Below are 14,529 nucleotides of genomic sequence, written 5' to 3' on the forward strand. Positions count from 1 at the left end.
TCTTTATCCACCTGTTCAGCGTAAATGATTTTGTGTCATACGTAAAAATTATTTTAAAAATCTCATGATCTTTTACTATGAAAGAGCTACAGACTCAGAAACGTAACTCGGAATTTCTGTTTTTCTTGTACACATTTACATCACATAACGTTTCCATCTGGTTTATCATGGTCTGATTATATAATGAGATGGCTTTTTTCTAGTGTACGAGTGCTATACCTCAGACTATAAAAACGAGTTGTCCTCTGTCCACTCATATTATCTACAAATTTTTTACACCCATCCATCATTTTTTCTTAGTCTGAAGCACTTTGAGAAACGCAGAAACGGGAAATGCTTGAACACTGTTTGAAGTTTTTATGGCGATCGTTGTACACTTGCGAAGCACTTCACAATCTTCATGAGGTAGCATTCAAATGTGTTGGTTTCCACTTTCTATGTAGCTGGGAATCCTGTGTGTACCATCGAAGCAACTGAGCGTAGAGATGTTTCCCTGCAGTAACGTGAAACATACTGAGACAACGTCCAAGGCAAAACCTGTGAACCACAAAAAGTGAAGTATACATTAATAACTTGCGAGGAACATTTTTAACGCAGAAAAACTGTCGACGATTGCAGCATATACCACTATATCCAATAGTCCAATTAAAGGGACTAAGTTTCAGGTCCATATCATTTTTTGTGGGAGTGACCCATTAAGTTAACAATAACACTTCCTGGTTTGATTATAGCTACCATATTTGTTTACGTTGAAGAATAATAAATCTGAGCCTCTCAGCTGGCACTAGACTTTTGCAAATATCATCACCAGGAGACCAGCTTGTTTTGCTAACAAAGATGAGAGCGGAGTTCTGTTTTGACTGCGACATCGTCAAACAAGTACAGACACAGCAACAAACTTGTTATGCCACAAATACAAAACTAATGTCTTATTTCCATAAATAACCATTCCACTCTGCAACGGTGTGCGAGCTTGACATTAAAAATATGACCCCGACCGGGATTCGGACCAGGGACATGACCTTCCACGGAAAATTCATTTACTGATTGAGTTATTCAAAGACGGCTCTTACCCGCCCCGACAACTCACTGGAAATAATTTCTGGGTTGTTGCTAAGCAATTTCTATGCGATTTCTTTCCTGTTTACAAATCCAGCAACATAGGTCGAAGAGCTTTAGTGAGAGTGGGAGACGGACTGAAACTGTGAGCGCAGGTCCTGAGTTGTGCTTGGATGGCTCAGCTGGTAGAAGCATTGTCCTCGAAAGCCAAGTTTTTAGCTTCGAGTCTAGGTTCAGCGTAATTTTCTTTATTGTCATCATAATTCAGAGTTCTGTTTCCTTTGGTTATAGATGTGACTTCTGTATGTGAAGTAATTTACTGTGTATCTAGCACAACACGCAGTTTCCACGCGACTTGGGTGCCTCTTAACACTTCATCGGGGAATCAAGGGTTCTCGCTTCCCACGCCCGGGTTCCCGGGATCGATTCCCGGCGGGGTCAGGGATTTTCTCTGCCTCGTGATGGCTGGGTGTTGTGTGCTGTCCTTAGGTTAGTTAGGTTTAGGTAGTTCTAAGTTCTAGGGGACTTATGACCACAGCAGTTGAGTCCCATAGTGCTCAGAGCCATTTGAACCATTTGAACTCAAGGTATTGAAATAAGTTTTCCGACACGCTGTGCTTTTCCAGTGTGCAGTTGGGCAACGCCTGTGTAATTTTTATTTATTGAGACATTAAACAACTAATTATTGATGTACCTACATACTGTTTAAAGTAATACTACAGCAATTTAATAGCGGTGTAGTGATACGAGATTCAGTATGATGTTCAGTGATATGGTTCGTGTAATGAGGCGAGAAATGATCTAAATAAGACCGGTGGGAAAATAAACACTACCGACAGCCATAGCTTTCACATTTAGTACACATCTTCTTCTTTTGTGAGAAATTTGATACCGCCAGAGAAAATACTTACATCACTCTAGAACTCTTCTCTAGGACTCCGTCAAAAAGATGGAAACATTCATCGTCCACCAACATGTTAGTTCCTTTGTGGCAACATATTGGTTCCTTTGCCCAGTAATATTTGTGTAATATTCAGTTTCGATGTGTTGAACGACTACTGGAGGACACCGTGCGTGTTGATATGTCGACCGCTTCCCAGCGTGGGGCAAGGCTTCAAATTCAACGCCACATTAATGACTTACAGTGGCGGTCGAAATAATAGAGCCACCTCTATTGACGAGATTAAGAACTAGGATATCTATTAGTTCGCGAAATCGCCACGAGTGCCGTGTTGTCAGTCCCTTGTAGACAACATCAGGGAAGACGTTGCTGCTATCTTTAGTCGTCCGAAAGGAAGCGTTTGAGCTAGACGTGTGAAAAGAGGCATAAAGGTAAGAATCTTATGGGTCAAAATAATAGAGCCGCTTTACACATGTGCCTTTAAATTGATTTTTATGCAGTTGTTTTGTATGTAAATTGACGTGTGGTTTTGTTTACATTCGTCTAGATGGGCAGACCAAAGCATACCAGTGAAGATGAGCGTATAGTAATGTTCCGGATGTTCAAAAGTGGGATGTCCATGAATAAAATAGCCAATGTCTTGCACGTTTCGCGAAACCGAGTCCAGAAAGCCATGAGACGGTCAAAACAAACAAAGCCGCAGGTGGAGAACAGGGGGCGACCTCGTGTAACTACTCCTCGCGTAGACAGACTCATCACTAGGGAAGTGAAGAAAGACCCATTTTTGTCAACACCACGACTGAAAGCCATTTTGTTTAGCGACGAACATGATGTTCAACCATCAACCTCAACGATTCAAAGACGACTGACATCTGCAAAATTGAATGGGCGCATTGCAAGAAAGAAGCCACATGTTTCACAAGCTAATGTTCGGAAAAGGTTAGCCTTTGCCCGGAGAAATGAACAAAAACCTAATACTTGGTGGAGGAACATCCATTGGTCCGATGAATCCAAGTTTAATAGGTTTGCCTCAGACGGAAAAGTCTATGTGCGCCGCCCACCAAACCAGGAATTTAATCCCAAGTACACTTTAAAAACTGTGAAATACGGTGGCGGAAGTGTTATGGTATGGGGATGTTTTTCGTGGTACGGCATTGGTCCAATACACCGTATCAACGGCATAATGAACGCAGAAATGTACAAAGACATCTTGGCAAATGTGATGCTGCCTTATGCTGAAGAGGAAATGCCGCTGAAATGGAAATTTCAGCACGATAACGATCCAAAGCATACGGCAAGGATCATAAGGCAGTTTGTTCAAGAGCACAATATCGAAGTATTAGAGTGGCCACCTCAGTCCCCTGACGCATCACCCATTGAGAACTTATGGGAGATCTTAGACAAGAGAATTGACCGCTCAAAAGCTACATCGTCAGAAAAACTGTGGGAAGAAATCCAGAGAGCCTGGTATGCGATCAGTAGTGACGAATGCAGGCGTTTAGTAGACTATGGGTAAGAGGTGCAGGGCAATCCTCAAAAATAAGGGTTACCCCACGAAGTACTAATGCAGTCCTATGCAAAAAAGACTGTTCCTGTACGTTTCATAAGACTGAGATCAAGTACAATATATTTGTTTCAATTGGCTCTATTTTTTTGACCCTGTGGTCTGGTATTCTTTTGAATATTATCGATTATTACTGATTATTTTGTGTTGTGTTATCGATATAACTGACTATAGTACAATGTGACTCGGTTGTAATGGTTTCCATCATAGTTCAAACATGTCAAGTAATAAATGTGCACTTTATTCCAAACCTTTGCCAGGTGGCTCTATTATTTTGACCGCCACTGTATATCTCAGTTTTACTTTGCTACTTGTCGCTAATCGAACTGTGCGCGATAAACTGCGATCTAATGAACAGAAAGGCTGATGACGTTTACTGAAAATTTTCAAGCAATCGACAGCGGTTCCATGACGGGGTTTGCTTGAATGTAAAACATCACACTAATTTTATCCCTTTTTGTGAGTCCAAGTGAGCCGCGCGGAGTGGCCGCGCGGTTTGAAGCATCATGTCACGGATTGAGCGGAGGTTCGAGTCCTCTCTCTGGCATGGGTGTGTGTGTTGTTCTTAGCATAGGTTAGTTTAAGTAGTGCGTAAGTCTAGGGACCGATGACCTCAGCAGTTTGATCCCTTAGGAATTCACACACATTTGAACATTTGAGTCCAAGTGAAGCGGTCAGGAAGTGGGGAACAGGGGATAGGGGGATTCAAACTTTTACCGACATAGCGCGACAACGTTCTGTTGGTTCCGCAGTCCTGGAAGTTCGGGTCAACAGCTGTGAAATGTGTGGAGGGCTGCCTCATGGTTACTACACCATAAGCGTTGGGTCGCGTTAGTAGGATGTACTTGTGGTGCAATGTCGTATCCAACAAAGTGTTTATGTGAATGAGGAAGAAACCGTAGCAGTATCGGCTCTTTTTTTCCCTTTTTTCTAAAAGAAAGGAATTGAATACAAGGAAAGTAGTAAGAGATATTCTTAATACCTACATATATCTCTGCAAAACATTTTGAAGTGGACGGTAGAGGGTAATTAGCATGGGCGACCCTGCGTAGGTTTCTTCCTGTTCTAACCTCGTTTGGAGGGCGGGCAGAAAGACTGCTAGAATCCCTGTCTCTCAGCGTGCTGTAATTAGTATAGTCTAGTCTTCACGGTCTCTTTGGAAGCAATACGTATGGGTCAGAAGAGTACCTCTAGTTTCTTCAGATAATATTCCTCTTGAAACTTCGAAGGCAGGCTTTTGTGAAGTAATTGGCTTCTATTTTGAAGATCCTGCGTGTTGACATTTTCTAACATTTCCGTGACGCTCTGCTGCGAGTCATACAAACCTTTGACTATGCTTGCCGTCCTCCCATGTCTGGCCTATTTGGTACTGAGCTATAGTGTACGATGAGGTGTAAAAAGTCCCCTATATAGGCTGACTGCATTTCGCCACTATCCAGCCAGTGGGGCAAAGTCTGCCGCCAGCTTTGCCAACAACTGAGCCGGTATGACGAATCCATTCGACATACCTGTTACAGCCATGTATTTGTATAAGTTGACTGATTGATACTGTCGTCATAGGATACCACCTTTCTGCGGTCTTCGGAGTGCACAATTTTACATTTCCCAACATTTAAAAAGTGTTTACAATTTCTGCATCCCTTTGAAGTCTTATCAAGATCTAATTGAATAGTTCTGCAGCCTTTTAAGACAGCACTTCATTATAGATAACTGCATCTCTTGTGAAAAGTCTGAGGTTATTATCAATGTCTGAAAGGTAATTAATGTACAACATGAACAGGAGGGGTGCTAAAACACTTCGTTGCGGCACACCTGAAGTTGCGTCTGCTGCTGTCGATGACTCTCCACCCAAGATAAGAAGTTTCATCCTCTCTATCAGAGCTACTTCACTCTCTATAACAAAATAAAAGACAAAGAAGACCCTAAACTCGACGTCATGCGAGCAAATACTACTGAAACAAGTGCATGTTTCTGGATACTGGCTGTGTTGAGACATGAGAGGTGGTGGGAACTGGTGCTTGCCTAGTATTCTCCCGTTGTTACAGGGTCTACATCTACAGCTACTTGATTAGTCTGCAGTTTACACTAAAGTGCCGAGCCGAACACAGAACCAATTCCGGACTATTTCTTCGCCGTTGCATTCCAGAACAGCACGTGGCAAAAGCAACAACATAACCTTTCCCAGGAAGCTCTGATTTGACTTATTTGATCAATATCGTTATTTCTCCCTACATAGATGGGAGTCAGTAAAATAATTTGCCATTCGAACGGGAAAGTTAGTGATCGCAATTTCGTGAAAATATCTCGCTCTTGTTGTAATCTTCCCTATTTCTCGATAGTACAAAAAGAGTTGCCCTTCCTTGAACTTTTAAGAAGTCTTGTGTCAGCCTTATCTAATAAGTATCCCAAACCGCACGGAAGCACTCTATATGTGGACGAACAAGTCTCTTTATTGAACTTGTTGCAACTTATCAGTATTCTACCAATAAAATGCAGTCCTTTATCTACCTTCCCCACAGTTTCTATTGCACGATTCCAATTTCATGAACCCCTCCCCCCCCTTATAAAAAACACAACTTTATGTTTGCGATTGCCACCTCAACTCCCAACTCATCACCGTGAGAGCACAAAACGAGACGCTCTTCATTGAACTTATTGGATGATCTGTACCAGTCCTGTCTGCTTAGGACCCCAGTAGAGGACAGAGATTAGAGAATGGATAGCGGACTGTAGTGAGTGGTGCCTACCTGTGGTGTCGAACTTGGCGGTGGCGAAGAGCCCGCGTAGGCTGGAGGCCAGCCGCTGCGGGGACCGGCCCAGCAGCAGCGTCGCGTCTGCTTCCGACTCGACGGCCGCCGCAGCCGCGGCGTCGTCCGCTGCCCTCTGCGCCTCCGTCTTGTCGCGGTCCAGCGCCTCCCCCTGGCTCCGCTGCTGCTGCTGCTGCTGCTCCTTGCTGTCCAGCGCTGCCCGCCTTGCCCTCGCTCGCTCTTGCACTTGACGACCCTCGAGTGCTGCTCCGCCACTCGACGCTGGACCGCTCGCGCTGTCGCGCCCGCCGCTCGCAGGTGCAAGGCAGAACCTGGCAGTCGGTTCGGCCTCGGTCGGCTGGCGTCGGCCCGCGTCGGTCACGCGCCGAGAGCTCCGCGCCGCCGTCGCGGGGAGGGGCGAAGGCGTTCGGTCGTTCCGCCGTCGGTGGGCGTGGCCGACGCCGCCGGCGCCTGCGCCGCGGCGCCCGCTGCCGCGCTCCCACTGGACCGCCGCGCAGTGACGTCATTGGCGCTGCATCCAACCCGCGCACTCACCGGACCTCACGTGACGGACTCCCGACTTGCCGGCGCAGCCGGCTACACCTGTCGGGTCGATAGGCACTCGCGAAAACCACAGCTTTAATATCGGACCAAAGATATCGGGCAGCGGATCAGCAGATTACAGCTAATGCTGCACAAATTCCGCGTCGGTCATTGGATTTGTGTGCGGCGTCACGTTACAGCGACAGGAATACGTCCCTGCAGATGAAAAAATAGTTACTGTTATTCAATTTCTGCCATTCTGTCTTGCTGAAACAACGGTTCAATGAAGACACATTATTCAGTTATATGGAAGGTAAAAAGTAGCAGCACAAAAAACTACAACATAATGAATAATCTGAAGATGAATAGATGATGGCGAGGTTTGTAGGACTAAGTCTTTCAGTGAAAACATGGGCAAATTCCACAAATAATTTCTAAAGTTTTATTTCGCCAATGATAGATACTGTGGAATGCACTGACAGTGATTCAAGCATGTGATAAATACAGTTTGTAGGATTGTACCAAAGTCGTAATACAGCTTAAATTCCAAATTGGCTAGTACAGTTGAATAAGATCTGAAAGAAGTTGGAATAACAGAACATAGTGTATCCGTGATCTGATCATAGGAAAAGATTGCATTGGAAGATATTTTGAGAGAATGGAAGTTATATCAGTACAAAGAAAAGCTAAACCGATACACTGATATGCTCTTTGTTTAACATTCCGTCCTCCAGCAGGGCTCAATGTGACTAATTTAACATTAATCGTCAACTTTCTGCCCTACAGCAGGTCTTCAGATGTCGTTTTCCACGTAGTCCTGTCATTTGCTATCCTCTTCGCTGTCTCGTGATTGTCTTCCATCCTTATAACATCCACCATCCGGTACCTTCTGCGTCCTTTTTCTCCTTCTTTCACTTCTTTGTGTGTTTGTAATGACCTCGATATCGACGGGACGTTAAACCCAACATTCCTTCATTCCATTTCTTCCATTCACCGTTCCTTCCATAGCACCCGTCAGTAAGCAATCTCTTCTCATTCAGTGCTGAAGCCGACTGAGCTTCCTATTCCTGACTACCTTTAAAATTTCTCTCCCTTTCCCCATTCTTCTCAACATTTCCTGATTTCACACTTTGTCCATCCATTGTATTCCTTCCATACTCCTCCAAATCCAAATCTCAAATGCTTCTGTTTTTCTTTCTTAGTCTATTATCAGTGTCCGTTCCTCAGCTCCTTCATAAAAAATAAATTAGTTGCTATAATTTTTTCCTTAAATGTTTAGTCTACATTGTTCTTCAAATCTGAGCAATTTCGACGTCTTCCAGAAAGCAATACTATTACACTTAGACATCACTAACTACTCGGCGATATTACCTTCTTGTTTTAACACAGCGTGACTAGTGCCAGTGAGCCCAGACACTGCTCCTGCAACTGCTCACAATGCTGAAGTCGGCAAATCGCAGGATTCATACGACAGATGCTGCCTTTTGCAACTGCTAAATAACAAAAGAGCACTTGGTCAGTAACACGTGTGTACCACACAGCGCTAAAGGCCACTACGACAGTTTTGTTTAGGACAGTTTTGTTGTTCAAACTTAAAGAATTTGTCTGGCTCAGTTGTGCCGCTAAGTGGAAGATTAACGTTGGAAAAACTTCATCGGTTTTTATTGCATTGTGATATTTGTTGTTACTACACATAAACTTCAAAAACCAATATAAGAATACATAATTTGAAAATCAGCCTAAAAATAAATTATGATTAGGTTAAAATAACGTGCAATCAAAATATCGAAATGAAATTAGTACATATTAACAATACAGTATAGAACTAATTTTTATGATCTAGACATTTTCTGTAGCAAGCACATTCAGCCTTTTTACGCTGCAGTGTAATTCTTACACTGAAGAGACGAAACATTATGACCATTGTCAACAGCGAGCATTGAGGACGCGAGACGCGGTTAGGAAAGTATGTAAGTCGGAAAGATACGAATGGTGAATTATCCTAGCGACGATAGACGTCGCAAATAGGGTAATCCTCTGGCACAAGAGACTCTGACCACGGGCGGATTGTTATACGCTCGCTATTGGGAATGAGCATCTCAGAAACGGCCAAGCCGATTAGTAACGAAAATAAATTTCCTGTATGAGTCCGTGATCATTGTCAGTTGTGTGATAACAACTGACGTCTCGACTAGGCATAGGTTTTTGATACTGAAACTGAACTTGTTTTATGAATTCAACGTTTGGATCTGAGAAGGGTATCAGCCAAACCTACGTAAAAAATAATGAAATATTTTAAGCAGTGTGATTCTATAGTGAGCATCTATGGAAAACGGTTGGTTCGTAAAATCGTACAGGCGTCAATCTAAGGCAGTTTTGAGACGACAGAGTACACTCACACTCTAACACGTACGGTAACGACACGCCTGTTCATTCTTGTTACGTACTGCGACAGCAGCGCTCCAAGTGGTCGGAAAGATACGTTTCTGAATATGACGTCGAATGAGTGCGAATAGTAGCGTTTATATTGATCTGTAACATAGTTTCTACAATGAAGAGTGTATGTAGCGACACGAAAATAGGCAGTAACTAAAAACTGACACCGCAATTTCTTTTTGTGGTTTCCTAAGGACCATGGGAGGCATTGAGCGTTACATTACAGGACAGTTTGCTTACGATTTTCTAGTAACGATCAGATATTTACTAAAGAACATCTTTTCTTTCAAGAAGAAAAATGGCTGCGAAACAGTAGAAGACGTGATCTTTTGCAAAAAGACATCGTATATCTACTTAAAAGCTTGACATTTTCTTCACTCAACTTCTAGTCAAACCAATGAATGTGGAATACAGGAAAATGGCATGGAGTGCAATAGCTACATTAATTAACGTACCAAATAAGCCACCATAACCGTATGTAAAGGGAAAAACAAGCAAACATAATAGTAAAATGTCACAAACAATAAAATAATTTTCCAACACAGAAGAGACCAGTTCCACAACTGTTGCTACATCTGAGTCACAAAAGGCAAGAATCTTCAACAATTTCGCTTTCGATCCAAAAGTAATTTCGTTTACAATAATATTGTTATTTTGGGAAGTGGAGTGAAGTGTAACGATATGCCAGTCATGGGGTTCCATAACAGAGTTGTTACATGTCAAGGCAACTGCCTATCATAATAAGAACAACCACAGAAATATATGCTTCTCATGCATGAAATATGTTTTTATATTCTCTTGCCTTCAGCGGAGTAAGCCACAGTCACCTGTCTTCCTTGTTTTTCTCCCTCTTTTTTCCGCAATTGCACATATACAGCTTGTACATGCTAATTTAAGTCTTTTGCAAATGTAATAAGTCTTATTAAAATCAGACGCGTTTCACTTTATTCTAAAGCGTCTTCAGTGGTCATTGTAACTATAAGGTCCTCTTATAATTTTTTTATAATCATGAACAGCTTGCATGCTCTACTTACTAATGTAGACAGTTTTTATTTCTTTCGTTACTCACGGTTTTCCTGTTGTTTACTGCATTATCTTCCACGTGTATGTGTTGAGTTTTTGCACACAACTTTCACTGCGCTAAATATATTCACATTTCTTTTATCACTGTCCTCGCGCCATTTCGTGTATTTTCTTTTTCTTTGGTATTGCGGACTGCGTTGTTTGTTTGTTTTGGTACTGGTGGAAAAACCTGTTATCGCTCTGTGAATGTTTATGAGTGTTTATATTTTCCGACTATAGAGTGGAATAGCAGACTCACAGAGCGATAGCAGACGCTCCCACCACTACCAAAAGAAACAAAAGACAAACGCATCCCCCAATAGCACAACGAACACACGAAATGGCGATGTTTAAAGTACTAAATAATGCATGCGAATTGTGCATGATCATAACAAACAAAATTGTAAGAAAAAAAAATTGTTGCAGTGAGCACTGAAAATGCTTTGGAATAAAGCTGAACGCGGGGTGAAAGACTGCATCACTCTCCTAAGCCTTTTTAATGCAAGCACTTTCTTCTTGGTTTTCCATTCATATTTTTCCCATCTGGTTCTTGTACAACTTGTGTGTTGTCCTCCAGACTACACCATTTTTCTTTAGAATTTCGAATATATTCCACAATTTGACGTTGTCGAACGCTTTTTCTAGGTCGACAAATGCTATGAACGTGTCTTGTTTTTTCTTACGCCTTGCTTTCATTATCAGTCGCAACATGAGAACTGCCTTTCCGGTGTTCTTGCCTTTCCAATAAAGCCAAACTGATCCTCACGTAACAGATCTTCAATTTTCTTTTTACTCATTTACGAATAACAGGAAGAAGAATAGTTAGGAATCAATGTAACGTCAGTGAAATTATAAGTGATGTAAAATATTGGATTGGCGAAGGATGGGAAAATAAATCGGACGCCCCGTAGGAATTTGCATCAAGTGTTATAGGAAAATCAAGGAAAACCTAAACGTGGATTGCCGAAGATGATGTTGAATCCTGGCGTTCCAGAAGGCTAGAATGCTACCGATACGCCACTTCGCCGGGTCGCAAAATATATGTATACTTATGAGAAAAGTACCAAAACAGCTGTATCTTGAGAATGTCTTCATTGTGTCGCAATACTAGTTTCGGAAGCACATTATGGCCATCCTCAGGGCCCTCACTGGCAAAAGAGTATTATAATTCCTTGACGCGTTTATTGCGGAGTCCTTGTTACTAGTACACGTGGGCTAGCTTTCCTCAGGAGTCTCTCCTCGACACCGTGTTGTCTCCAATGCACTGGACTCCGCAATGAATGCGTCAAGGAATTCTAATACTCTTTTGGCAGTGGTGGAGCCTAAGGATGGTGGTAATGCGCTGCAGAAACTAGTCGTGAGAGACAATAAAGACCTCAAGATACAGCTGTGATTGTACTTTTCCTCACGTACGATGCGTATTCGGAATGTTAGGTCCGATTGGTCGCGAAATGGAAACCACTCTCAAAATCTGATGAAGCTTTGGACAGATGTGTTGGGCAGAGTTTCTAGTACGCCCGTCGATCACATTACGTTTCTCTTTTCAGATCTGAGCGCACAGTGAGCACATAAAGATGCCTAGAAAATAGTGTCTCCCGCCAAATACGAGGGGCTGGTGAGAAATTTCGCCTGAAGCTATGCATCTCACATCACATAACTGTCATGCATTTTGTTCCTCAAGACAATTCTCAGCCGCATTCTGCAGGGGCAATCAAGACGCTCCTCTAGCGTTTTCAATTGGAAGTGTTTCATTCCCCACAATACAGCCCGTATTTGTCTCCCTCTGAGTTTCATCCCTGCCCACATGAACCGCTGTCTATGAAGACAACATTTTGGCAAAGACAACCCTCGGAGGCCAACGTAGACAACTCGCGGAAAGCACTGGCGGCTGCCTTCTAAAACGACGGTATTGGAAAATTTGGACAACCCTACGACAGAGGTCTAAGTCGGATCGGCGACTATGTAGATAAGTAGCTGTAAGTTGTAGCTAACTGTTGCAAATAAAACATTTTTGATTTTCACAGTGATCTCCATTCCGCGACCAATTGGAAGTTACTTTCCAAATACGCCTCGTATATCACCACCTTAAGTCCCTCGTCCTTGCAGTAGGATGGACATCCATAATGTATACACTCCTATTCTACGTTCTCTGAGCTAAAACGATTTTTCCGCGGAGTACTCCTTTGTTAATCTCATACCTTAAATTTAAGTGGGATTTTATAATTTACTGCCCCGTGGATTTCATTTTACGTTTTGTCGTTGCAAAAAGCCAAGAGAAAAGGATCGCTACCTTTTTGCAGCGTCAGCTGGAAAGGCTACCTCGCAATACTTCCATCCTCTCAGAGTCAGATGCAAATGACACTCCCATCCCCAAGAGTTATGACACGAGCCGAGCTTCTGCTCACACGCCAGTTTTTCTCTTCGTTCGCCTCGCAAAGGAAACGCGACAATACTCCGCCTCTGACAGTGGAGATCATACGAAAGACTGAGGTAATGAAATCTACATAATTATAGCTCTGCCCTCTTTTGTCCCTGGTGCATAATGCAGAACTGAACACGCGGTAATTTTGTGGTCATATGTACCGGCGAAATATCTAGCTCTACTGCAGTGAACATTCCCATAATGTGGCTGTATGGAAAATCTTGAAATGAGTGCAAGTGGCATTTTTCTTGCAACAAATATCAAGAAGCAAGACTATGTCATTTACGTTCCGAATTTACGAGTATTTTATTGCGGCGCACGCCAATATTCTCGTCTTCTTATTTGCTGCGTTCAAACCTACCTTAATACTGACATAATCACATTATTGATATAGACACCCATCTCGTTAGTGCGCTGAATATTATTTAGGCAATGAGATGACGAAGGAAAATTTGAGTATAGAAAATTTGTACTCGCATTGTTTTGAAGGATATAATGATATATTTTTTAGAAATACAGTTCATAAATCTAACTAGCACAAGGCAATTTGATAGCTTACAGAGTGAGTTTTCTTTTGATACAATCCTGTTCTTAATTTCAGTGTAGCGGCTTATGCCGAGTAACAAGAAAGTTACTTCGATGGACGCATTACTACCACGAATTATTCATCTGACGTTCCACTGACGTGAAAGTCCCTAATACGTAACACTTTATACATAGTGTAATGGAGGGAACAACGGTATCTGAAGATGAAGATGATGGTACACAGAGGAGTGGGTATTTTTCTGCTAACTTAATATTTGTACTATTGGTTCTGTTTTTATGGTACGAATGTTTTCTTTTTTACGGTACGGGAGAGAGCATATTTCCAACACTATTCTAGCGCTCTTGGAATGTATAGGGAGAGTATATTACTCTAACTTTCCACGTCGGGAGAAATCACGCGGCGAGCATGGAACTTGATTATCGTTACAGTCTTTCTTGCCCTGTATATCTTTCCGAAATTATGAACAACCTTGTGGAGATCCGGGTAATAGAAATCTACGTTTTGGTTTTATAGTAAATGCTCCATTTCGAAAATCACATCATTCTGAAAATGACTGCCACGTAATGATTTCTTCATGTACGGAAAGAGGAGGACGTTACTGGGAGCCATATTAAGAAAATACTGGGCATGTTTATGCGACTGTGTCCTCTGCAATGAGCTGTTGCGTAAATAGCCCTTGGCAGCTTTTCGCGACGCTTCATATTTGCAGCCCTCCTTAACCTCGTCAGGAGATTTTGGTGTGATGCTCCTGCGAAGGTTTGCCGCTTACGAGCTTAGACTGTTACCAACACAACATGACGTATCATAAAAATCCAGCATCACTTTGCCTGGTAATACTCCTAGTTGGGTATCTGCCTTTTTAGGGGTGGTGAATCCACATGTATGCACTGGTTTCTGTGTTGTGTACAGCTAGCAGTTGTCCATGCTGATGAAGTCGTCTGAACTGATCTGACACAGCTGCAATAATTCTGCTTCTGCCTCGGATCAATGGGCGTTTTGAAGGGATGTGAATAGCCTTGGACCCCAAGTGGGCAGCGTCTTTTTTCGTATGAGAATCAAGTCCTTCACGACGACACCGTTGCCTAAAACATTCTGGGACTCCATGCCACGTCATTTCGGGATAAAACATCGGAGCTTTCGACGATTACCTCCATCGTCTTCTCAGGTGGAACTGGCTGCCTAAAATACTGTTATGGGGGTCTTGCTGCATTCAAGCAAGCTCTCAATGCTTAGAAAAAAACAGCTATT

At 42.6% G+C, this 14,529-nt stretch overlaps 1 protein-coding gene across 1 annotated transcript in view; it reads right to left on the reverse strand.

Moving 5' to 3' along the window:
* Positions 1 to 6,430, reverse strand: part of LOC124795463 (vesicular acetylcholine transporter) — a 79,751-nt gene extending 73,321 nt beyond the window's left edge. The window contains exon 1 of the mRNA XM_047259495.1: positions 6,272 to 6,430. The gene's annotated coding sequence lies outside the window, so the exon portion shown is untranslated. The remainder of the gene's footprint in view (positions 1 to 6,271) is intronic.
* Between the last annotated feature and the right edge of the window lie 8,099 nt (positions 6,431 to 14,529).

Source organism: Schistocerca piceifrons, chromosome 1, assembly GCF_021461385.2.
Source record: "Schistocerca piceifrons isolate TAMUIC-IGC-003096 chromosome 1, iqSchPice1.1, whole genome shotgun sequence".
Lineage (NCBI taxonomy): Eukaryota > Metazoa > Arthropoda > Insecta > Orthoptera > Acrididae > Schistocerca > Schistocerca piceifrons.